Here is a 26,663-nt window from a genome sequence, read left to right on the forward strand (position 1 = left end):
TTTTGTCTTTGTTCTTTTTCTAGTTCTTTTAGATGTAAGATTCGATTGTTTGAGATTTTTGTTTCCTGTAGTAGGTCTGTTATCACTATAAACTTCCTTCTTAGACTGTTTCTGCTTCATCCCATAGATTTTGGAACATTGCGTTTCCATTTTTGTCTGTCTGTTACTTTTTTTTTCTTTGATCTCTTCATTTACCCAATGGTTGTTTAGTAGCGTGTTGTTTAGCCTCCACGTGTTTGGGTTTTTTTGGTTGTTTTTCCCAGTTTTATTCTTGTAATTGATTTCTAGCTTAAGACTGTTGAGTTGGGAAAAGATGCTTGATATGATTTCAGTCTTTTTAAATTTATTGAGACCTTTTTTGTGGCCTAACATGATTTATCCTGGATGAAGGATGTTCTATGTGCACTTGAGAAGAATGTGGATTCTGCTGTTTTTTGATAGAATGCTCTGTATATGAAGTCCATCTGGTCTAACGTGTCCTTTAAGGCCAGTGTTTTCTTATTTTCTGTCTAGATGATCTATTCATTGATCCAAGGGAGATGTTAAAGTTCCCTATTAGTATTGCCAATTCTCCCTTTATATCTGTTATTTGCTTTATGCATTTGGGTGTCCTTATGTTGGGAGTGGTGTGTGTGTGTATGTGTGTGTATTTACAATTATTATGTCCTTTTGTTAGACTGACACCTTTATTATCACGTAATGCTCGTCTTTTCTCTTGTGGTAGCCTTTGTTTTAAAGTCTATTTTATCTGCTATAAGTGTTGCTACCCCAGTTTTTTGTTTTTGTTTTTTATTGCTTCCATTTGCATGAGATATCTTTTTCCATCCCCTCACTTTGTATGTTTTTTTAGGACTAAACAGAGTCTCTTATAGGAAGCATATAGATAAGTCTTGTTTTTTATGCATTCAGTCACCTAATGGTTTTTTTTTGTTTTGTTTTTTTAAATTTTTTTAAATGTTTGTTTATTTTTGAGACAGAGACAGAGCATGAGCAGGGAAGGGGCAGAAAGAGAGGGAGACACAGAATCTGAAGCAGGCTCCAGGCTCCGAGCTGTCAGCACAGAGCCCGACGCGGGGCTCAAACTCACAGACTGTGAGATCATGACCTGAGCCGAAGTCGGACGCTTAACCGACTGAGCCACCCAGGCGCCCCACCCAATGGTTTTTTATTAGAGCATTCAGTCCATTTACATTTAAAGTAATTATTGATAGGTATGTATGTATTGCCATTTTGTTTATTATTTTCTGGTAGTTTTGTAGTTCTTTGCTGCTCCTTCCTTCTCTTGCTCTTTTCCCCTGTGACTTGGTGACTTTCCTTAGTGCTATGTAAGAATTTTTTTCTCTTTACTTTTGAAGTATCTGTTCTAGGTATTTGGTTATTGATTACCATAAGATTCATATATAATATCCTATGTATATGGGAATTTACGTTGATGGGTGTTTAAGTTATACTATATTTTTTACTATGCTCCCCATGATTTCTGTTTCTGATGTTCTATCTTACGCTTTTTTTAAAAGGTGGGCTCCATACTCAGTACAGAGCCAAACATGGGGCTTGAACTCACGACCCTGAGATCATGAGTCAGTTAATTGACTGAGCAACCCGGATGTCCCCATTTTTTTACATCCCTTAACTAATTATTGTAGGTCTAGATGATTTTACCACATTTGTCTTTAAAGTTCATATTAGCTATGTGGGGGTTGATCTACTACCTTTATCATATGTTTACCTTTACCAGTGATTTTCATAATTTTCTTATTTCTACTTATAGCCTGTTCTTTTCCATTTAAAGAAGTCCTTTTAATATTTCTTGTAAGGCCAGTATAGCAATGAACTCCTTTATCTTTTGCTTGTCTGGGTAACTCCCTGTCTTCTTCAGTTCTGAGAAATAAACTTGCTGGGTAGAATACTCTTGATTGTAAGTTTTTTTCCTTTTGGCACTTAACTATATTGTGCCACCTCTGGCCCTTCTGGCCTGTAAAGTTTCTGCTAAAAAATCAGCTGACAGTCCTTTGGGGATTCCCTTGTATATAACCAGTTTTTCTCTTGCTGTTTTTTAAGATTCTCTTTATCTTTCACTGGTGACACTTTGATTATAATGTGTGTTGGTGGGAGTCTTTTGGGGTTTATCTTACTTGAGAGACTCTGCTTCTTGGGCTTGGATGTCAGTTTCTTTCACCAGGTTAGGGAAGTTTTCAACCATTATTTCTTCAAATAGATTTTCTGTCCCTTGTTCTCTCTCTCCCAGTGTCTCAGAAATGTTAGTGTGGCTTAGTTGTCCCTTAAACTATTCTTTTTACATTATTTTTGCTGGGGTTCCTGGGTGATTCCATCGGTTACCCTCAGTCTTGATTTGGGTTCAGGTCATAATCTTACGGTTTGTGAAATCAAGCCCCCTATCAGGCTCTGTGCTGATGGTGTGAAGAGCTGCTTGAGATTCTTTCTCTCTCCATGTCCCTCCCTTGCTCGTGTTCGCTCTTTCTTTCTCTCGAAATAAACAAACATGAAAAAAATTATATTTTTTCTTTTTCTGTTTTGATCGTGTGAAACATTAATTGCTGCTATCTTCCAGATCACCAATCCATTCTTCGCCACTTAATCTGGTCTTGCTTCCCTCTAGTGTATTTTTCATTTCAGTTATTGCTTTCTTCAGCTCTGATTCTTTTTTTTTTTTTCTGTCTTTTTGTTGAAGTTCTCACTGTATTCATCCATTACTCTCCTGAGTTCAAAGAGCATCTTTAGGACCATTACTTTGAACTCTTTATCTGGCACATTGCTTATCTCTGTTTTGTTCTTTTGAGTTTTTGTCTCGTTCTTTACTTGGAACGTTTCCCTCTGTCCCCTCACTTTACCGAATTGTGTTTCCATATATTAGGTAGATCAGTTACATCTCCCCATCTTAAAGAAGTGGCTCTATGTAGAAGGTGTCCTGTGGGGCCCAGTAGTGCAAAAGCTCCTAGTCACCCAAGCTGGGGGTTCCCAGGTTATCCCCTGTGCAGACTGCATGCACTCTTCTGTGGATGGGCCACAACGGTTATGGGTGCACTAGTGAGCTGGGCTGGCTGAGAGACCCAGTCGTGACTGCTGGTGAGCACAGCTGGCTGTGAGGTCTGGCTGTGACAGTTGTAGGTGCTCTAGTGTGTGGGGATGTCCCCCCAACACCCCCCCCCCAACCTCCCCATACTGCTTGGAGGGGGCTCCAGTGATGGCTGAGGCTGCCTGCCAGGTGTGGTGGGATGGGGATCACTCAGGAGGGGCTCTGGCTGGGGCAGGTGGGTTGAGTACGGTGAGTTCTCAGGGGGACACTGGGGGTGGGACAGGTGTTGCTAGCACAGTAGATAGAGGGCATCAGAAATGGCTCTGCGAGTGCCAACCTAGGTAGAAGGGGAGTTAAAAAGAAAAAAAGTGATGCCCGCCAGCACTTCATTCCCCAGAGAATGTTCCGGTAGATCCCTCCCCCTCTGGCACATGCCCTAAAATTAGTCAATGGATCTCCTTCATGTGTACCCCAGGTGCTTTTCAAACTGCTGCCTCTGTGCTGGGACCGGAGTGGTGAGACTGTGTGTGTGCCCTTTGAGGCCAGAGTCTCGGCTTCCTACTAACGTCCGGCTCTCTTGGACCTGAGCGCCACTGGTTTCCAAAGCCACACGTTATGGGGGTTCATCTTCCCGGTGTGGAAGGCTCTTCGTTGCTCAGGGAAGGCCTCTATGGTTTGATAGCCCTCCCGTGCGCAGTTAGCTGGGTCTAGGCTATGGTCCTGACTAGACTGCATCTCTGCCCTCCAACCTGTTTCAGTGTGGTGTTTTCTTTATATCCTTGGTTGCGTAAAACAATTTCCTGTGAGTCTTCTCATTTTCAGAGATAGTTGTTCTAAATGTAGTTGTAGTGCTGGCTTGTCTGTCAGAGGAGGTGAGCTCAGGATCTTTCTCCTTGGCCCATCTGGATTCTGCCCCCAGCTGCGTTTCATTTTCTTTCTTTTGTCTTTTCTTTTTTTTCCTTTGTCTTTTCTTTCCTTTCTTTCTTTTCTTTCTTTCTCCCCCCACCCCACCTCTCTCTTTCTCTCTCTCTTTCCTTATCTCTCTCTCTCTCTCTTTCTCTTGGTCTCTCTCTCTTTCTCTCTCTCTTGCTCTCTTGGTCTCTCTTTCTCTCGGTCTCTCTCTCTTTCTCTCGGTCTCTGTCTCTGTTTCTGTCTCTCTCTCTGTCTTTTTCTTTTTCTTTCTTTTTTTTTTTTAATTATTTTTAGGGAGAGCACAGGTGGGGGAAGTAGAGGGGGACAGAGAATCTGAACCAGGTTCTGCCCTGACAGGCTGACAGCAGCGAGCCCGATGTGGGACTCGAACTTGCCAACTGCCAGATGGTGACCTGAGCTGAAGTCAGACGCTCGACCGACTGAGTCACCCACGTGCCCCTAAGTTTCATTTTCTATTACTTTAGAATGATGAGTTATCTAGTTTACAAAGAAGAACTTGCTCTGGATATTAATTTATTCCACAAACATTGGCAGCCTTCTATGGAGCCAGCTGCCGTAGAAGCAAAGATGTTAAGCTGGACCCTTTACTGTTAAAATGCTCACAATTTAACTGGGGACGTTGAGGAATTTCCAACTGAGAAGTGCCAGAAGCTCCAAAGGTTCAAAAGAGAAGGATAATTTTATCCTGGGGCTTACGAAAACCTTTTAAGAAATGACCTTTAAGCTGGATCTTGAAGTGGAGTAGGACTTTGTTGGGCAGGGGAAAGAGGGGAAAGGGAATTTCGAGCAGAGACTAGTGCAGATAGAAAGGCACAGAGATGGTTGCAATTCCTGTCCTGAGCAGGACAGGTCGGGTGGGGCTGTGATCGCTGAAGCCTGGGGCCGGTTTGTACTGTATCTTTACCAGCTGCTTGGCCAACGCTTTCCATTAGGCTTTAAATTTCATTCTGAAAGTAGTCCTTCTAATATGAACTTGCAGTATTTGGTTTCCCCACTTAGTGCCAGGGATTGGGGGGTTGATTATTGGGTAATTCAGACACAAGAATTCAGGAATATGGAAATCGCTCCCAAGTAGCTGTTGTGTCTTGCTTACATAGCAACCAGTACTCATCGTTTTACATCAACATGTGCAAATTCCCCAAATTGGATTTCTGATATAAACAAGGGGATGAACACTTAAGAATATGTCCAGTGACTGGGTTCTTTGTTTGTTCATGTTACCATTGATTAGAAGAAGTTTCTTGCCCAACAGGACTTAAATTATCCTGGAATCTTTATTAAATTTTTGTTTGTTTCCTAAAAAGTCTCCAAACATGCTATATAATGCTTTTCCTTCAGGCAACTTGCAAACAAATGACCTATATTTTAAAAATCAAATGTCAATAACCAAGCAATTATTTTGATTAAATAATAATTGGATACTGGCAATTTGCACGGTCCAATTTGCAAATTACCCCTTACCCATTTTATTAAATGATAGGGTACAAGCTAACCCTGATCAGGTGGTATTTCCTAAAAATGTGAATGCTAACAAAGAACTTCATTATTTTAACCATCAGATCAGCTTGCCATTGTCTTCCCCCAGACACCCCCTTTCCTGGCATTCCACATACTCTCCCAGAGAGGGAGAAGCTTTCAGCGACAGGATAATAGCATCGCCTACCATGCTTTTTAATTTATTTTTTTTTAACATTTATTTATTTTTGGGAGAGAGAGAGAGCACGAGCAGGGGAGGGGCACAGAGGGCGACAGAATCCGAAACAGGCTCCAGGCTCTGAGCTGTCAGCACAGAGCCCGATTCTGGGCTCAAACCCACAAACCACGAGATCATGACCTGAGCTGAAGTCGGACGCTTAACGCACTGAGCCACCCAGGTGCCCCAACCTGCCATGTTTTTGATTCAAGAAACTTCCTGATTCCATCCATCATTAAGAACTTAAGAACACTGGAGCTTTCTCCATTCATCAGCCTGACTGACTGTTCTCTCCCCATGGTGATGGCCAGGAAACTTTGACTGGGGGTCAGAAATATTTCTGTGATTTGCTGAGGTCAAAACAGAGCTGGAATTGCAGCCAGGAAGTCAAGCATCTTTGTGTGTGGTTTGCTCGATAGGCTAGTTTGGGCTGAAAGCAGGTACTGCAAAAATAGGAGGTGGGAAAAGACGTCTGTTTGACTCTTCTTGGCTTACCAGCTGTATGGTTTTGGGCAAGAGACAGAGCTTTTAATTCATTTTCTTCAGTGTGTAAGAAAGGGGAATCACATCCCACACTGAGTGGCTATGGAAGTTTGAAATGAGCGTGAAAGAAGAATGAGGGCGTGTGAAGGCCCTGTGGCTGCAAACAGCTCTAAAGCGTAGATTCCTATTTGCGCAACACAGGAGAGCTTTCTGGAAACATCCAAATCCAGCACAGATCCCACCTGTACACCCTAAGAGTCCTTCCACGTGAGACCTTTAGATCACGCATAGATAAGAAGAAAGCACCCCCTTGGCAAGTGGACAGAGCTTCCCCCTCCCAAAGAAAGGGCCCCTTTCTCTTGGCCGTTGTATCCTCTGCTGACACTCAGCTCAGAAAGCAGAGCACTAGCTGAATGTCAGCCCCCTGAACCCTCCATTGACCCCCTTTGTGCAGGAGCCAAACTGTCCAACTTTGTTTATTTCCCCTAAACCTTATAATCTCCTCAGAAATGCAATTAACTTTCCAGGAATTGGATTGGTCCTAGAAGTAACGTTTACTGATAGAAAGACATGGGCGTAAAGCCAGACAGACATTTTTCATGTTTTAATCTGCCATTTACTAATCGTGTTAGAATGAATGACTTCAAGGAAAAGCATCTTGGTGGTCTTGTTATGTGACCTTGGATGCGTGACTTAGCATCTCTAAATCGGTTTCCTTATCTGTACAATAGAGAACACCCACACGTGCGTCTCCAGAGTTAGTGATGAGTATTAAATGTGAACGATACCATGGATGAAAGGGTAGCATAGGGCTCAATAAATGTTCTTTTCCTGGAGTGCCGTTTCTTCTGCCACTTCCAGATTTGGCTCTTTGGTTATTTCTGGGACAGGAGATCTCACTCTTGATCACTAGCTCTTCAAATCACAATTTCAACAAGATCATGGTTTCAGTGCTAACAAGGTCCGATGAAAACCTTGTTGACTGTCATTTCAAAACAGGGATAAAAACACACTTCAGCTTAAACCTTAGGACTGTTATCAAACCATGTCTTCTCAAAACAAAGCAATACTATTGACATTAAGGGAGTAGACATTAGCCAAATCTGGTTTTCTGGTGGAGCAAAGACCCTTATCCAAAACGGCAGTATTATGTAATCTAATTGATGGTCAATTTAAGAATAGGCTGGCCAGCCGGATTACAATTAAGTTGCTAGAAAAAGTTGTCCTCTGAAAAGCAGTTCTCAGTATCCTAATTAACAAAATCCTCTGCTATAATCGGCCAAATCCTCTGTCATCGACAGGCAAGCAGGAAGATGGGGAAACGTGTGTCAATGTATTTTGGGACAATTGGCAGAGTAAAGTGAGGCACTAATTGTTTCGAGAATCTGAAACTGCCTGAATCCACAGTGATTTCTGCAATGTTTTGGGGTCTGTCCTCATTCAAAGAGGCCAAAACTAACCTTCCAAGTTCACCTATGAAGCAGAAAATTAATGGTCTCCTTCTAGTAGACCACTGATGTTATGAGATGTGCATATTTTTATTTGAAAACTCACTGTACCGCTTGAGATCCTAAATCTCAAAGTTCAAAGTATAGGGGTCTTTCTCTATAATAATACTTTTTCTTTGCTAGGAACATAAACCCATGACAAGGTGGGTATTTCCTTGGAAGATTTCTAGAGGGTCCTGTTGTTTAGTCTAGCTGGAGGTCTACTTGATTATTTATCTGCATATTATGACAAAAACTCCTATTATTTACATCTTAATACAAATATAAAATATCTAGAAGAGTTCAGATCCAAAGGATGTTAGCACCAAATTCCATCACATAAAGTTGTAGGTCCTTGCATTTTGTGATAATACTCTGTAGCTTCACTTCTAAATCTCTTGCTTCTATTTTTGGTAGATGGGCAAAAGCTTGATTTGAACAACCTGAAGTCCACATTGTCTTAATAAATCTGGGAGCTCCATTTATTCCCTCTAGAATAATTGGACAGATTAAAATGTTTGACCTCAGTGGTTTCAGTGCAGTTCTTTGGTGATAGATTTTAGTCGTGAATAGGTTGAGTGATAAATTGGATGGTTGGCAAGTGGCCAAAGTTTAAGTTTCATTTATGGGTTTTTTTTTTCCTATTCCCTTTCTTTGCTTTCTCTTCCCTAGGGATGGTTGAATTCCTAGAGAGGTAAAATGAATAGGAATCAAATGGATTGAAACCCAAAAGGCAACCTTAGAGCCCACAAGTGACAAAAAGTAGGAGCTAGGGCCAGGTTCAGGATTCAGTACGGGTAAGAGGAGTCAAAACTAAACACTGACGTTTTGAAGGGTCAGTAGTAACGACAGAACCTTTAACATGTAGGCAAACCCTAAACTCTGTTTATCAAAAATCACTAAGAACACATGGTGAGCAAAGTAGTACTTTAAGACATTGACTCACCTCAAGGATCTTAGAATCTTAGCATTCATGGTCTGTGAGTGTGTTGGAGAAGCAAGTATGGAAATGAATGATAAAGTAGGGGACGTTATTAAAATTATTTCAATTTTTACATAAAAGTGCCAAGCCAAAATGTATCCAGCTTTATTAAAGATACTTTTGATAAACAGTCATGGTATTTCAGGTAGGATGTAGGCAGAGGATTGTTAACAGTATACAACCTTCCAACTTCCTTCTTCAATGAACTACCAAAATCAGAAATGCTATAAAACCCATGGAATAGGGTAACATTTTTACATAAGTAGTTGGAATCAAGAATTTACTTGTTGAAATCTTCCTGCTTCATTATTCAATAAGTGTTCATCAAGAGCCTCCTATTTACCACACACTCAACATAACTCCCAGTAGAGATTTATCATTTTAGGCTTACAGTTAGAGCTAAAAGAGAATCTAGTAGGTTCTATTTAAAGGTTTTAGCCACTTAAGGTAATAGGAAAAAAAAAAAACAAACTTGAATGGCTTGTTGAAATTCCTAGGAATCCATCATTGTGTTTATTGAAGTGGTATCTCAACTGATCCCTTGAGTTACTTATAAGTTTTGGGAATATTTCATGATCATGTTGGCTAGCCTTTGAGGGCTGGTTTGCCTGGTTATACCTTAATTATATCATGCAAGGAAACAAAACTAATAATTCAACTGCTAGCATTTCAGATGCAACTTATTTGTGCCTCCTTATGCTACTTATGGTAGCCTCCCACACATACTATGGATAAGCGAGTACTGTCCAGGGGAGGAGATGGCAGTGAGTCAATTTCTCCCCTTATCCAAGTCCAGATGATTTCAGCACAGAAAGAAACCCTATGGTACCTCATCCCCTGGGGGGACAACACAACCAAGTTCTACTACCCCAGACTTTATCCTAGACCATTCTCTGCACAGCACTTAAGGAGGGATGAGGGAGAGGACTCAGCTACCCTGCAGACAAGGACACCTGGCCACCCAGCCATCAACGATGAAATGGCTTCAAGAATTCACATGGCAGTGATTGGTCAGTGGGCAGATTGAATTACACAATCTGCTTTGCACAATCAATTAAAATTTGTGAGACAGGAAGGATTGGGCTAGTAGTTCTCAACCGTGGCCACACATTGGGCTTGCCTGGGGAGATTAATGAAAACACCAATGTTTAGTAGACCCACCCCAGAGGTTGATTTAAGGGGTCTGGAGTACCTGATAGGCTGGATTTTAAAAATCTTCTCCGGTCATTCCATCGTTCAGCTAAGGTTGAGAACCACTAGGGGAGTAAGCATGTTGATGCACCAATGGTAGGGTTATTTAACAATCTATCTCAAAAACCTTAAATGTGCATCTACTTGGTCTTGGCCCAGCTATGGAAAAGCAGCACAAAAGCAAATACATACGTACTTGCACGTCTGTGCACTGAAAAGAAATTGGAAGGATAAACCGATTAGCACGAGTTTTAATTGGGGATAGAGTTAAGAGGTTGTTCTCTCTTTTCTCTATTGTCAAAAATATCTTCCATGAACCTCTGTTGTCTTTTGAAATTAAAGACCATTTACATTTGATTCTAGTAACACGAAGAAGCATTTCATGAATGCATCCTGTCTTCACCCCCGTATGCAACACATGATCTCAGGAAGTGTTGATCTAGTCAGAGAAACACATCACTCCGTGTCGATATGTAGTAAAACACTGAGGTCCTGGGGTAAAACTAGTTCCTACTATACTTGTTTGCCTGCCTGTCTTCCTTCTGTGCTAGATTGCTAAGAGGGAAGTCTTACGAGCACCTAGCCTTGTGCCTTACATTTGGTGGACTTAAGCCATCGCTCGCATATTTGTGGAACGAATGAATGAGAGAAGAGAGATTCCCCTGACACCTCAATGGAGAAAGTGGGATTAGGGGCAGGTCTTGGGGAAATGAGTTGGATTTGTTTGAACGGCAGCCACTCCAGGTGGGGAGCCAGCTCAAACAAAAACCTGTGGGAGAGGCCCGTGTGACGCGAGGAGGGACAGTTTGTAGTGTGCTGGACTGCAGAGAGCCTTGTCTAGAGCAGCGACTGTGCCCAAACAGAGGAATCGAGCAGAGTGATAATCAGAGGGGGGCCTGGAAAGAGAGATGGAGAAAGGAGAGGCTTTCCGTGACCCTAGAAGTAAATAGTAGAGTCCCTCACTTTCCCTTCCTTCCATTTGCATAACACAATTTGGGGGAAAGGAAATCTGATTCACAGGAGAGGAAAGGTGATTTCCTTCCAATATGTTGAAAGGGAAGAGGAAGCTCAATTAGCAAATAGAAACTGGCTGATAAAGTAGAATTTTTGCGTGTGTTTCATGCAAAACGATTTGTCACAAGAGTGCCAAATATCTTTGCATGACACGTTCTCAAACAGAATGAGGGAGAACACACTTCCTCAACATCCGAGTGCCCAGTCGTATGTCCAGGAGGCCTCCTGACACCCAGCTCAGAAGGGGCTCGGAGAAAGTCCAGCATTTCATAGTTTCCCTAAGAACCGGAATGGAATGCACATTGAGGAATGAAGGAAATGCTTTAACATGTCGTCTGGCAATGATTTCCACTCGCATGCCATGCCGTCTTCTCCCGCCCCCACCTGCATGCCAAGCGGTCACCTCTGGACAGGCGCTGGGGTTGTGCAGGCTTCACAAAAACTCGAGGTGTTCAAAAAAGACTCCTCGAGCAAGTGGAAAGCTAGGCTGCTTTCAAAGCCAGCCTGAAAACCTCACTGGGCAGCAGCGATATTTACAAATCCTCACCACTATGAAATCCACCCTTTCCCAGTTACCCTAAAAACATTTCCTAGTCGATCCTGAAATAGAAAGTACAGTTGATCCATAGCCCGCTTTCCCGAAAATGAGAAGCTAACCTTTAGTTAGTTCCAAGTGTTTTAAAGGTAAAGATGATCATTCTGAATGGAACCGAGAATGGCACAGACCAAATGTTAACCAAAAAAGACAACCTCCCCCTTCACCACCACCCCCACCCCCGCCACCACACACACACCCTTAATCCATGGACAGAAAGCTCAAATCATCTGTGGCATGAGAACTGTCTGTTCCCTCCCCCAAAGTGTCCAGGAAAACAACTCTGTGACCCCGAAGATGCAGGAGACTCAGGGAATGGATAAACTATTCTGACGTCTCTGTGAGGAATTGACCTGGCATCTGGACTGTGCCCGAGCCCTCAGCCATCCCTCATTAAGCACTGTCAAGTTCACATCTGGCTGTGGCTTTAGAACCCTGAGCATCACCCCAGGGAGCAGCACTGGTATTTATCAGGCACTGCTGGCTATCAGCTGGGCTCCTCCTAACTGAACAGTGGAGTCGATTCTCCTGGTGACTGGAAGCTCTGGAATTTCACGCGGTTTGGACGTGCAAGGTGCTGTACCAAGTCAGCAGTGAGGGTGGCCCTGTGGACCCCCTTCTAAGAGGGTGTCATGTGAGTACGTGCGGGGAGGCACCCGAAACCACAGAAGCCCCACCCAACTCGCTTCTGTTTCTGTGAAATCGTGGCAAAAATCGATGACGGTGACTAGCGTATTATTTGGAGTCAGAGCTCTGACTTTATGTTCTGTCTCTGCTACTTGCAGGGTGAGTGGCTCATCCTGGTTTACTTGGGGGGCTCACCTGATTTTAAAACTGGAACCCCCTTATCCCAGGACCCCAGTCAGTCCTAGGCAAACTGGGATCACTGGCCACCTTAGCGACTAACTGCTTAACCATGGGCAAGTGAACTTCTGGATTAAGTTTCCACATTCGCAGCATGGGGATGATACTATTCTCTACCCCATTATGTTGTTGGGAGGGTTGAATGAAAGCGGGTGAAGGGCTTAGGGCTGCCTGGCCCGTGTCAAGGGCTATGTGTTTTAGTTATTCCAAGAATAAAAACTGGACAGCTACAGGGTTTAAATTGACGACACAGGGGCGCCTGGGTGGCTCAGTCGGTTAAGCGTCCGACTTCAGCTCAGGTCACGATCTCGCGGTCCGTGAGTTTGAGCCCCACGTCGGGCTCTGGGCTGATGGCTCAGAGCCTGGAACCTGCTTCGGATTCTGTGTCTCCTCTCTCTGCCCCTCCCCCGTTCATGCTCTGTCTCTCTCTGTCTCAAAAATAAATAAACGTTAAAAAAATTAAAAAAAAAAAATTGATGACACAATCCCAGACAGAAGAAATATGTTTGACTTTCAGCTCCTTGGTTTACTGCTGTGTCCTCTTGGATAAGTTACTTAACTTCTCTGAGCCTCCTTTTCCCCATTTGTAAAATGGGACAACTATCATCCAGCCGGGGCGGTATCTTGACGGCGTAAGCCACAATACCGTGCCTGGTGAAAAAGACCAAGCACACAACAAATAACCCCTCAGGTGGTTGCTGTTCTGGCTTGCTCTCAGCAGAGGAGAAGATGTGCTCCCAGCCAGCGTGGGCTGCGTGGGTCTGCCTCTTTTCTCCTTCTGGTAGTACCCGCTACCTGCCGGGGATCCATTCCCAAACCCGGAGTGGAAGCCTGAGATTGCTGGTGGTACCAAACCCTCTCTGGGCTGTGTTCTCCTGACATCCATACCTAGGAGGAAGTTTCACTGCTACATCAGGCCCCAGTTAGAGCTCAACAACTGATCATAACAGAATTGAATTGTAACCACCTACTGTCATTTATGTGAATGGCCTCTCAGATTCTTGTACTCCACTCCCCCTTGTTCTTCGTGCGACGATGTCCGATGGCGAAATGCCTCTGGCACCGTGAGGTGAATGGCGTGGGCGTGGTGGCCTAGCATTAGGCCACTGCTAACCTTGTAACTATATGCCGGAAGGGGGGTTCTGCTTCCTGGCTGCAACGACGAGTGCTGTGTCTTTATACTGCACATTTGAATCTGAGTGCCTGGACGAAGGGGCTCTCTCTAGAAAAGGAGTGAATCCCTTAGAGGTGCTCACATACCCTGACAAGATCCTTTTAAGCCTCTGCCTCCTGGGATGCTGGGGGCCACACCTATTCTCAGAAACAACTAGGTCTTTTTAGAGAGGAAGAATGGCAGGGAGACAGCACGTCCAAGGGCATGTGGGGACCACCGTACCTGCTCCCCCCACACGCTAACCCACCGAGAGTACCCTACAGACACGGCCTGTTGATGTGGCGGAAGTGAAGCCATATGGCGACGCGAAGCTCCCTGCTCCTCCTGTCAACTGTAGGCCTGAAGATGACCGCAGGGCCACACTTGCCAGCTCCTGCTGTTTCTATCGGTCATAGCCCGCTCAGCAGCTGACCGTGAACAGTATCTGCAGTAAAGAATATAAGGTTGTAAATAACCTGCTCCTAAGGTTCCTTGCTTTCTCCCTTCCTCCTACGTTGCCGTCACTCCGAATCCTCAGCCACCAGGGGGCATGGTATCTTCTAGCAATAGGGTGCATGCCTCAGTTAAAAGTCTTGGGTTAGAATGTCAGTGCCTCTACTTACCAGCTGTGTGACCTTAGGAAAGTTACTTAATCTCTCTGTGCCTTAATTTCTCACTAGCAAATGACGGTGGGGATCTTCCTCACTGACATGACGGGAGGACTACGTGGGCCTACTGGTCCACGGTAGGGATACTGTAGGTGCTGGCTGTGATTATGTTATTCACCTGTGAGTTGAGAATTGAAGCCACAGATGGTCTTCCAGACCTAACGCTGTAAACAAATAGAAAAAATAGAAAAGGAGAGCCATTCGCATGAGGTTACAGAATATCTACTTCTCGCCTGCCTCCCCCAAAACAAAAACTGAGCCCGTGCAGAGACTGGACAACTGTTTCTAACGTCTGCAGGCAGTGGGTGATCTCCCCCATAGGTCAGTGTAGGAACATATCAGCATCTTGGGTAAACTGAGTCAAGCGTGCTTGCTTAAGTTGTCGCTCGGGCACGTGTGTTTCCTGAGCCAGTTCTACCTTAAAAGCACCCTGCACCTCTCCCCACTTCCCCGTGCCCAAGAGGCCGGCGTTACAGCTGCCCAAAGCTTGGCCTGCGTTTCCCTGTTGCTTTCCAGTGTGTTTTTAATTTTCCCTTTCTGGTATTCATTAACAAGTGAGGCAGGGGTGGTTGGAATTGCTGGGGACATTTTCCCTAGTGGTTTGGAGGCAGACGAAAGGGACTAATGAGAGGAAGGAGTATGTGGTTGGTGGTGATGTAAGAAGTCCATGGGCTCCCCAGGGTAAGGGCCTTTCAGGCTCAAGTTCATACTCAGGGTCTAAACGAACTCCCAGAGGGTGGGCTTGACCAACTGCTGACCTCTTTTACTTATTAACTGATGTTTACTTCACTCGTGGCTACACAAAAGTGCTAATGACTTTTTTTCACTTATGGTTTCTGATAGCTTTGTGAGCGACCACGTAATTTGATCCCAGGGAACGTGGGTTTTAACTTCAAGGAGGAGAAAAAGTCATCCAAAGAAGGAAAAATGACTTTACCTAGCATTCTTAGACCAAAGAGAGATTATTTAAGAAGCTACGGGTATACTGAAAGAAATACAGAAAATTTCCAGTCTGAATTCAGGAAGGAAGTTCCCTAAGGAAGTCCTGTGCTCAGGACCAGGCTGCCTGAAAACCAGAGGAATCATATTAATAGAAGTTGTGTTACTGTTACTTGAGTCTCTTCCAAGTAACATGATCAGGATTAATTCGCAAGGGTGGGTCCTGCTCGAGGGTGGGCTCAGGGAGCTCAGATGGGACTGTTTTGGAAGCTGATGACTGATGCATTTATTTTTATCTTGAGCACAAAGATTTCTAGTGCTGTGCATTAAGAGGATCATGAAATATTAGTTATCATGTATTTAAAATATACAGCCCGCCTTCTTCGAAGAATAGAAGGCAGCCTGCAATGAATAAAACACATCTGGGCCAGCACAATTAAAAAGTATAAACAGAAAGCATCAAATAAAAGGAGCAAGGAAAAACACAGTGCAGGGCACTATGCTAAGTGAAATAAGTCTGACAAACACAAATACCGTGTGATCTCGCTCACATGTGGAATATTAAAAAATAGAGATAGAACAGATTGGTGGTGGACAGGAGGGGGTGGGTGGGTGTGTTAAATGGACAAAGGGTGTGAAAAGGTGCAAACTTCCAGTTATAAAATAAGCATGGGGATTCACTGTAAAGCATGGGGACTATAGTTAATAATGCCGTATCGCATACTTAAAAGTTGCTCGGAGTAGGTCTTAAAAGTTCTCATTACAAGGGAAGAATTGTAACTGTGTAGGTGATGGAAGTTAGTAGACTTATTATCATTTGATCACTTAAGAGATCATTTTGAAATGCAAACACATATCAAATCATGTACACCTGAAACTAATGCTATTTGTCAATTACACCTCAATAAAACCCATCAAAAGAAAAAAAGCCATCTGGGCTAGCACAATTGAAAGTATGAATAGAAAGCATCTAATGAAAAGAATAAGAAAAAACTGTTGTTCCCCAAATCTCTCAGGCTGCTGACCCAGCCACATCCATGAGAGCTGTTAGCGCAGTATTGAAAGCTCATGGTGAGCGAGACGAGCCAGACTTTTACTCTCGTGGAATCTGTCTTCTTTGGGGGGAGACACGTATTTGGAAAGGAGGCGAGTAAACCTACAAAATAACTTCCAAAGATGTTAAGGTGCCAGGAAGTGAAAGCAGGTGCTGCTGGGAGAGGTGGTCTGTTTTAGATTGACGGGGTCTCTGAGGAGGTGACTTTGAGCCTTCCACTGTCAACTTCGTGCCTCTGGCTCCCTCCTACCCTCTCCTGTGTTGGCATCAGGTCCCTCGCTTGTGGGCATGGTGTAACCCTGGTGGACCTCAACAGTGGTTTATGGACTGGTAGTCAGGCGTCTTGGGTTTTATCCCCAGCTCACTCCTAGCTTCTGCCCTCCTCATTGGTCTCACTTCAGCTCTGCTTTTTTCCCTGTAAGTGTCACTTGGGAGAAAGTCTACATCGAACCCCATGAGGCTGGTACCTGTCAGGTACTTGCATCCTTGGGGCCTTTGAAGGTAGCATTTGTATCTAGACTGCTAGATCAATGTCCTTCATTTTTCTAGACTCGTTTCCAAGTTCACCTCTTCTGGGGAACCTTCCCTGATTACCTCCAAGCAGAATGCACGGCCTCATTCCTCTGATCTCTCAGCACCTGGCTTGTACTTCTGTCTCTCTCAGATAACGTGGCCTGATGGTTTTTCTGTTTCCATGTTCATTTCCTCGGGTGCATACACTGTAGAGGGTGTTTTTGGTTTTGCCTGTTACACAATAATTATGTTAGTTACTGTTTATTGCCACTGTATTCCAGGTCCTGTTAGGCACTTTGCATGAATCTTTAAATCTTACACTAAACATCATTGTGCCCATTTTATACCTGGGAAATGAGGCTCAGGGATTAAGGAACTTGTTCGAAGTCATGGAACAGGAAGGTAGCAGACCTAGGGTTCCCGCCCATATGTTTTAAACTTGAAAGCCTGGGCTTTTTCCACCTCGCTGTGTCATCTTTCTCAGGAAGCACTCCATGAGTGTTCATTGAATGAAAAAAAAAAGTATTTTAAAATCAGCCCACTCTACCAGCATAATCCATCAAAGGAAGATGTATGGTAACTATTACTTCTATGTGTGTAATAGTTTTAAAATCTATATCAAATGAAATCCTATTAAAGTTACTAGGGAAAAAGAAAAGAGGAATTAAAAAAATGTCTTCCCTCCTCCCTCTCCTTTTTTGCCTCTTCAGTTGGGATGAGGGGAAGGGAAAGGAACATCATGAGCTTGCTGAGGGAAAAAGACTGGGATGCTATTGCAATCAACCACGATAATTATGTGTTATCAGGGCCACGGGGGTGAGTCCATCCATTCCCAGTTTGATAATTTCAATAAATAGAATGCCAGAAGGGTGACTGTTCAGTTCAACTCAACAAATGTTTGTTGCGTGCCTGCCCTAGGAAATGTACATGCTATTCAGACCTTCCGAGAGGCACCTCGGTAAGCAAGACTTTGTCCCTTTAAAGCCTCTGAAACAAGACTTGCCCAGAGCTAACTGGTCAACCAAGGCCGAGCTAATGTGCCTGGAACATAGGCAGGCGGCGGGGGAGGGGTGGTGATGTGGGAATCCACAAGCTAACTTCCCCCAGCACCAACATGAGTACCAACGAGGAAGTCATCACTCATTGAGGGACCGAGATTTCAGAGTTTGGCTCTATTGGCTGAATTATGCAACTAGACTCTTTCCACCTCCCTTTGGAGCTTGCATTCTGTAAAGAAAAAAAAAAATAATAAGCAGGATGATCCAGAGAAAGCTGCTTTAAATAATAGGGTAGTTATGGGGCGCCTGGGTGGCTCAGTCGGTTAAGCGTCTGACTTCGGCTCAGGTCACGATCTCGCGGTATGTGAGTTCGAGCCCCGCGTCGGGTTCTGTGCTGACTGCTCAGAGCCTGGAACCAGTTTCAGATTCTGTGTCTCCCTCTCTCTCTGACCCTCCCCCGTTCATGCTCTGTCTCTCTCTGTCTCAAAAATAAATAAACGTTAAAAAAAAAAAATAATAGGGTAGTTGGGGAAGGTGGATTTTAATCACAGACCTGAAGATAAAGGAGCAGACCAGGTGGGAATCTGAAGAAAGTGTTCCAGACAGGGGCAACAGGATGCAAAGCAGGAATGTGCTGGGCCTGGTGAGGACCAGCAGGGGGTGAATGAGTGAGGGGTGGGGTAACCGGACAGAGAACACAGGCTCTGTGAGCCATTGCAAGCACCTTACGCAAATAGATGGGGAAGGGAGAAATGTGTAGAAGCAGGGATGCCTCTTAGGAGGCTGTTACGATAACCCAGGCATGGAGGGTGGCCGTGGAAGTGATGAGAAGTAGTTGGATTCTGGATATCTTGTTGGTTGTATTTGGAGTGTTGAGAGAAAGAAAGGAATCAGGGATGGCGCTGAGGGTCTTGGCCTGAACACCAGGAAGATATATGGTGTTGTTCAATAAAACAGGGAAGATGTGGGAAGAGCTGATTTGGCAGGGAACCTTAGGGTGTTTGGATATGTTAAGTCCAAGGTGCCTATGAGATGAGGAGGTGAAAACATGGAGGAAGCAGGTTGATATATGAGCCTGGAGTGCAGGGGGAAGTTCTGGGCTAGAGGCCAGGCCACGGGAAGGGTGAAAGCATAGAACCCCACAGCCTGGATTCAAATCCCAGCTGCACTCGGGGAACCCAGACAAGGCTTCCTTCCCTTCTGGCTTCCACATCCTCATCTGTGAGGAGTGGAGGCGGCCTAGTGAATGTTCCCTTCAACCATTGGGAAGGTTGAAGAAGGCCGTGTATGTAGAGCCTAACACAGTACGTAGCAGATCGATAGGTAATAGCGGTCTTCTTTCCAGCCCCCTCCTGGGCTGCCAGACCCTGTAGTGAGCCCAATGACCCACACAGATGAGGCAAGGCCCAGAATGTCGGCCCGAGGAATTGAGACAATCCGATAAGCAGTGGGAAATATTTCTATGGGAAATTTTTTGAGTAAAAAGAAATTGTGTGGGTGAAGTTAGGATGGAGTGGGCGGGGGGAAAGACTGGTAGGAGGGGGATGGGCCGGGTTTGTTGCAGAACAATGGAGGTACAGGGTCAGGAGGGCCAGGGTGATGGCACAAGAGAGGGAGTACATGTGACTGAGGGCCACCAAGCACCTTGACAAAGGCTGTCTCTGAGGATGCACTGTGGCTTCACTCATGCACTGAGGATGCACTGTGGCTTGGAATCTCGGTAGCCTGTCCAAGGACACAACAGGGAACAATGGAGGTACAGGGTCAGGAGGGCCAGAGTGATGGCACAAGAGAGGGAGTACATGTGACTGAGGGCCACCAAGCACCTTGACAAAGGCTGTCTCTGAGGATGCACTGTGGCATCCTCATGCACTGAGGATGCACTGAGGATGCACTGTGGCTTGGAATCTCGGTAGCCTGTCCAAGGACACAACAGGGAGAGCCTGTCACTATGTCATGGTGACCAAGTCTCTTGCAGCAGTCTCCAGGCCTAGCCCCGAGGACCTTGAGCAAAGTTTGAGTCACTCATCCTGTTCAGTGGAGCAGCTGAAGCCTAAGACCCAGCTGTGGGCGGGGGAACTCACTTCCCTCCAGAGCTTTCTGATCTTGGTTCTCCTTGCCTGAAAGAGTGAGTACATCCATTAGGGTTGAATGGCTCCCTTTCCCATTATGTAACGACTTAGGGCAAGTAATTAGCTCTCCCAGGAGTGAAAGGCCAACAGTTGAGAATTCAATGTCTTTCTCCAACTTGGATCAGAAATAGGGCTGGGGCAAATGATGAAAGGGAAGCCCCTTTGAGAGCCATCTCCCCTACGCATGCCAAACACAGACCGTCACTCAAGTGGGGAGAGAGGGAGATTGGGGAGACGGTAAAAGGAGAGCCCTGCCTCAAAGAGGACTGATAAGAGAGAAATGGGTCTGACCTACTGACGTTGACAGGGTTATTATTTTTTTTTATTTCCAGGGGGAGAAATTGTCATCCCTTAAGATACATCTGACCTTCAGATGTATTTTGGCTCACGCAACGTTCGTTAAAGTGGTGAATTTGTTGTCAACTTAAAAAAAAAAATCAAGAGACTGTACATTTAAAACTGGATTTCAGCTTATGAAGTTTTCACCCCAGCCACACTGGGCTTTTATTTTTTTCTTAAGGTACAGTTGACATAGATTAGTGACGAATTTCCGGTGTACAACATAACGATTTGATATTGTGAAATGATTTCCACAATACGTCTAGTTAACATCTATCTCCTGCATAGTTACAACATGTTACTTTGGAGACGAGAAGTTGTAAGATTTACTCTTACCCACCTTCAACTATGCAATGCATTATTATGAACTATAGTCACCCTGCTGTACATCACATCCCTATGACTTCTTTTATAACGGATATTTGTATCCTTTGATCCCCTTTACCCATTTTACCCACCTCCACATTCCCCTCTCTGGAAACCCCCAATCTGTTTCTATTACTTTTGGGTTCTCTTGTTTTGCTTTTGCTACTGTTGTTTTATTTCTTTTTTTTTTTTTTAAGTTTATTTATTTATTTTTGAGAGAGACAGAACAGGAGTGGGGGAGGAGGGAGAGACAGAGACACAAAATCCGAAGCAGGCTCCAGGCTCTGAGCTGTCAGCACAGGACCCAACGTGGGCTTCAAACTCCCCAACCATGAGATCATGACCTAAGCCAAAGTCAGACGCTTAATCTACTGAGCCACCCAGGCCCCCCACTACTGTTGTTTCAGATTCCACAGATCATATGATATTTGTCTTTCTTTGACTTACTTCCCTTAGCATAATGCGCTCAAGGTCCATCCATGTCACAAATGGTGAGATATCCTTCGTTTTTCTGGTTCCGTAATATTTTATCATATTGTATATGCCACATTTTCTTTATCCATTCATTCATTGATGGACACTTGTTTCCATATCTTGGCTTTTGTGAATAATGCTGCAGTGAACGTGGGGTGCAGATGTTTTTTGAACTGGTGTTTTTGTTTTCTTCCGAAAAATCCCAGAAGTGAATTGTCGGATCATATGGTATTTCTATTTTAGTTTTTTTGAGGAACCTCAAAACCTAGAGTGCCTGCAGCAACTTACATTCCCACCAACAGCACACAAGGTTACCTTTTCTCCACATCCTCACCAACACTTCTTTCTTGGTCTTTAATAATAGCCATTCTAACGGGTGTGACATGATATCTCATGATGGTTTTCATTTGCATTTCCCTGATGTTTGGAGATGGTGAGCATATTTTCATGTACCTGTTGGCCATCTGTATATGTTCTTTGGGGGAAAAAAGCCTATCGAAATCTTTGGCCCATTGTTAATTGTTTTCTGTTATTGTATGAATTCTTTCGATGTTTTGGAGATTAACCCTTTATGAGATAATATGATTTGCAAATATCTTCTTTCATTTGGTAGGTGCCTTTTCAATTTGGTGATGGTTTCCTGTGCTGTGCAGCAGCTTGTTAGTTTGAGGTAGTCCCACCAGTCTAGTTTTGTTTTTACTGCCTTTGTTTTCGGTGTCAGACCCAAAAAGTCATCCTCAAGACCAATGCCAAGGAGCTTACTGCTTATGCTTTTTTCTACGAGTTTTATAGTTTCATGTCTTACATTTAAGTCTTTAATCCATTTTTCATTAGTTTTAAGGCTTTTTTTTTAATGTTTATTTTTGAGAGAGAGAGAGAGAGAGAGCATGAGCAGAGGAAGGGCAGAGAGAAAGAGAGAGAGACAGAGACAGAATCCGAAGCAGGCCCCAAGCTCCAAGCTGTTAGCACAGAGCCCAACGTGGGGTTCGAACTCATGCACCATGAGATCATGACCACAGCCAAAGTCAGACGCTTAACCAACTGAGCCACCCAGGTGCCCCAAGTCTTTAATACGTTTTGAGTTAATTTTGGCATATGGTGTAAGACAGGGGTCCAATTTTATTCTTTTGCATGTGGCTGTCCAGTTTTCCCGGCACCATTTATTGAAGAGACCACCCTTTCTCATCGTATGCTATTGACTCCTTTATCATAAATTGACCACATATGTGTGGGTTTATTTCTGACTCCATGCTGTTTCCTAGATCCACATGTCTGTTTTTATGACAATACTGTACTGTTTTGAAATCGGGCAGCACAAGGTCTCCAGGTTTGTTCTTTCTCGAGATTGCTTTGGCTATTAGAAGTCTCTTGTGGTTGCATACAAATTTTAGGATTGCTTATTTTATTTCTGTGAAAACTGGCATTGGAATTTTGATAGCGATCGCTTTGAATCTAGATTACTTTTAGATATTTTAACAATATTCTTCTAATCCATGAGCACAGAATGTCTTTATTAGCATCTTCTTCAATTTCTTTCATCAATGTTTTACAGTTTTCAATGTATAGGTCTTTTGCCAATTTGGTTAAATTTATTCAGAAGTATTTTCTTTCTTTTGATACAATTATAAATGGAATTTTCTCAATGAATTATCAGAAAACGTTCATGTATAGAAACACAACAGAATTCTGCATATTTTGTATCCTGCAACTTTACTGAATTCGTTGCTTAGTTCTAATAGTCTTTTGGTGGAGTCTTTAGGGTTTTCTACAATATCCTGTCATTTGCAAATAGTGACAGGTTTACTTCCTCCTTCCCAATTTGGATGCGCTTTATTTCTTTTTCTTACCCCATTGATCTTAGGCTGGTCTTCCTGAGACCTAGATGAGTGAAGTCCTATGACGGCTGCTGTACCCTTGAAATGGAGCAGAGCTGTTCGCCATGGACCCCAGCTGGCCTGACCTTCCCCATTTCCTCACCTCACTTCGCTAGCATATGAGTTCACAAGTCTCGGTTTAAAGTAGGCTCACACTGGGCAATTAATGAACTTGATGTGAAGAGCAGACTTGATGCTTACCTAGTTCAGAAGTAAACCAAGATAGAACATGAGGGAAGTTAGATCAAAGGGAGGTTGTGTAGTTAGCCAGACTATTATGATGAGGGCACTGAGGCTCTCTTTCTTACAACTTCTGCTATCACAAGTGGGTAAGTTCCCTGTCAGAAGGTCCACTGCAAAGCAGCTCATGTCTCCTTGTTGGCTGAATTTAGCAGGACACCCCTTTAGAGCCTCTGTGAATTATGTTGGGGCCTATCCTGCTTCAGGTCAACTCTTGTTAGCAGCAAACTCATGGACTCAGGAATTTTTGCAAGAAGGGAGTTCATTTTCTCCCCATGCCCCTGCAAAAAAAAAAAAAAAAAAAAAAAAAAAAAAAAAAATTCCATGGAACATCCATTGTCCACATTTTTATATTTAGACTGATTTGCCTTTCAGTCAGTTAAGTGTCTAACTCTTGATTTCAGCTCAGGTCATGAGATCAAGTCCCATGTCTGGCTCTGCACTGACAGTGTGGAACACGCTTGTGATTCTCTCTGCCTCTCTGTGTGTCTCTCTCTCTCTCTCTCTCTCTCTCTCTCTCTCTCTCTCTCTGTCAAAAATAAATAAACTTACACACACACACTGATTTGCTTCTGCTAACTGTGATATGGGAGCTCAGGATCCCAACTCCATTATTACCAAAACAATTTGATTTTCAGAGTTCTTTTGAACAGATAGCATATCCAAAATGAGTGATTTGGTTGAAATATGTTTTTTGTTGTTTTTTTTTTTTATGTTCCCTGTATTCATTCTTCAAGTTCATGGCCATCACCCATCACCACCTGAGAGTACTTAGTTCTCAGGATAACTAAAAGGGAGAATAAATCCTGCTTGCTTTGAACACAACCCAGGGTTCACCATATGTTCCTGTCCTGGCCAATGCTAATCAGCTCTTCCCCACTCCTCCCCTCTTTTGTCCTTATAAATCAAGAGCCCTCAGTGTTAGTCACCACAAAAGAGATAATTAGTGAGTACAAGCTGCTACCTTCATAGATCATTCCGTGCCTCGGATTCCAGCTAAGCCAAGAAACTGGAACGAGCACCATCACATAATTATGAGTTGCTTTAGCAGAACATTTTTTATACAAGGCTATGAGTCTGAACGTTTAAATCTGGATTCTATACACCGCCCCCTGGCTGTTGTAAGGATAGCTATGATGTGGGGCCAAAGGGAAGTTTACTTACCCATTTTATAAGGTTTTTCTTTCCTAGACTAAAAACTGTCTCTAGAACCCCAAGGATTTGGAACAGCAGGCGTTTCTTAATGTCATAGCCTTCAGATTTGGATATTTTAAATACCTTGACCCTCCACGTGGATGTGGCAGCAAAAGATATCGTCCCTTTGTTCCACTGGGGATATGCTGTATCCCCCCAGAAAGCCATGGCTTGTGCCCTTACCAGCCATTTGTCCAACTGGAAAATTCATTTCATGCTCTGGCAGGACCCATGGTCAAGGGCATTGCTGCCCCAAGAAAAGAAAGACTGTTTCCCGTCCAACTAAATAGTCTAGGAACTTCCTTCCCATGCGTTGCTAACCAAATATCGCTGGCTTGCATAGCAGTGTTCCGCTCATGTATTTATGACTTTGGAGCTGTTCAAATGCATGCTGGCTTTTATTTTTTCCATCACACGGTGGTTCTTCCAATTTTTTAGTTTCCCATATCAACCACTTTGCTATTTTTAAGCAGAACCATTTCAAGCCTGAGTAGCTAATCCGAACAGTGAAACCTTACCAATTCAAGCAGAGAGCTTGTATTCTTCCAGTGAGGGAAAGACTAACATTTAAAATTGGAAGCCTATTTCATTTTCTATAAGATAAGGGTATAGGATTGTATAATCCAAGTTCTTCCTACTAATATTAAAACCACATTTCATCAAATCTAAGATGCCATTGATCATAAGGAACATATTTTCTATACCAACAGTTTTAAAACTTGTCACTGGTTAAATTATTCCAAAACACTTTTAAAGATTTCCCTGCAATGTGTGGACTGGTCCCATCAGACTCCTGTGGCTTTGAAATCCGTTCAGACAAATCTGGTGACCTCTCCTGCCCTCTAGTTGTATCGTTTGGCACGAAATAGGCCAATCCTTTTGAGTGATCTCAGTAAGGAAATGTAACACCACTTTTTATCTCCTTGGGAGTATCTGTGTTTCTGAGCAAATAAAGCATTTGCTGATCTCTTTGCAAGAAAATACAGAATTGCTGTCCTCCTACTAAAGATTAACATTTGCTTCATCAACATCAAACATTTACATGCCGCTGCTCTGTTTTTGAGACTTTTTACGTGTATGCTAACTTTCCAGACCAATGCTGAATCCTAATGTAATCTTTTCTAAGACATTTAATGGCAGTGAAATTCAATGGTGTAGTCCCAAGAACGGACACTTGTGACTGTTTGCCACGCTCGTACAATGGCATTTGCATCATGACTGCAGCTTGGCAACAGAAGCTGCATGACCCCTCAATCATCTGTGCATTCTAATCTCAGGAGATGTTAAAGTTTGCAAAAACAGGCATCCTAGGATGGATCCGTTATGGAAGTAGCTACAGTCTATTGATAACTTACTGCATGTCTGGTAGGGTATTAAAATCTGGACAAGACTTAATATTGACCTGACCTCACCACTGCCCGAAATGTATGTCTGGATCAGGAAATTTAACCAGGTTCACAAAATTGCCCCCGACTACACCGGTAAACTTCAGAGCAAGGATTCTGATTCAGACAATAAGCCATCCTATCCACCAGCTGTATTTCTTCCGGCTCTATAAATCGTGTACTCATCAACTGTAGACTGCTGTTTGATTCCATTTACTTTCAAGAACGTGAACCATTGTTCCAAATAAGCGCTCAACCTACATTCGTTTAAAATAGTTACTTAAAATAGCTCAACCACGGGGAGCCTGGGTGGCTCAGTTGGTTAAGCGTCCGACTTCAGCTCAGGTCATGATCTCACGGTTTGTGAATTTGAGCCCCGCGTTGGGCTCTGTGCTGACAGCTCGGAGCCTGAAGCCTGCTTTGGATTCTGTATCTCCCTCTCTCTCTGCCCCACCCCTGCTCTTGCTCTGTCTCTCTCAAAAACAAAAATTTTTAAAAAGCTCAACCACATAAGATTTTTCTGTAATGAATTGATAAAAATATCTTATAATTAGCATATCCGTTATGAGCAAAATGGCCATTTCTTAAAGGGGCTCCCCCACGTGATTTCTGCCTTCACAACCGCTGTGGGAGCTGATGTGGCCGTCTGCAGCTACTTCTCACCAGAGTGCAAGGAGATAGTTAACTCATCACCATTTTCTGACCAAAACCCCACTTAAGAGCTGGAATGACTTGTTCAATAGCACATGGGCACACACAGCAAACTATGGACCGAGATCAGCTTATATCTTGGTCTCTTGGCCCTTGGGCCCGCTCCTTTTTTTTTTTTTAATTTTTTTTAATATTTGTTTATTTTTGACAAAATAATTGAGAGAGACAGAGCATGAGTGGGGGAGGGGCAGAGAGAGAGGAAGACACAGAATCCGAAGCAGGCTTCAGGCTCTGAGCTGTCAGCACAGAGCCCGACACGGGGCTCGAACTCACAGACCACAAGATCATGATCTGAGCCAAAGTTGGACACTCAACCGACTGAGCCACCCAGGTGCCCTTGGGTC

At 43.7% G+C, this 26,663-nt stretch overlaps 1 protein-coding gene across 3 annotated transcripts in view; it reads left to right on the forward strand.

Annotated features, from left to right (window-relative positions):
* Nucleotides 1–26,663, forward strand: part of LNX1 (ligand of numb-protein X 1) — a 184,213-nt gene that overhangs the window by 120,638 nt on the left and 36,912 nt on the right. The window lies entirely within an intron of this gene.

The sequence above is a fragment of the Panthera pardus genome, unplaced genomic scaffold (genome assembly GCF_024362965.1).
Source record: "Panthera pardus isolate Hobbes unplaced genomic scaffold, ASM2436296v1 HiC_scaffold_13, whole genome shotgun sequence".
NCBI classification, from domain to species: domain Eukaryota; kingdom Metazoa; phylum Chordata; class Mammalia; order Carnivora; family Felidae; genus Panthera; species Panthera pardus.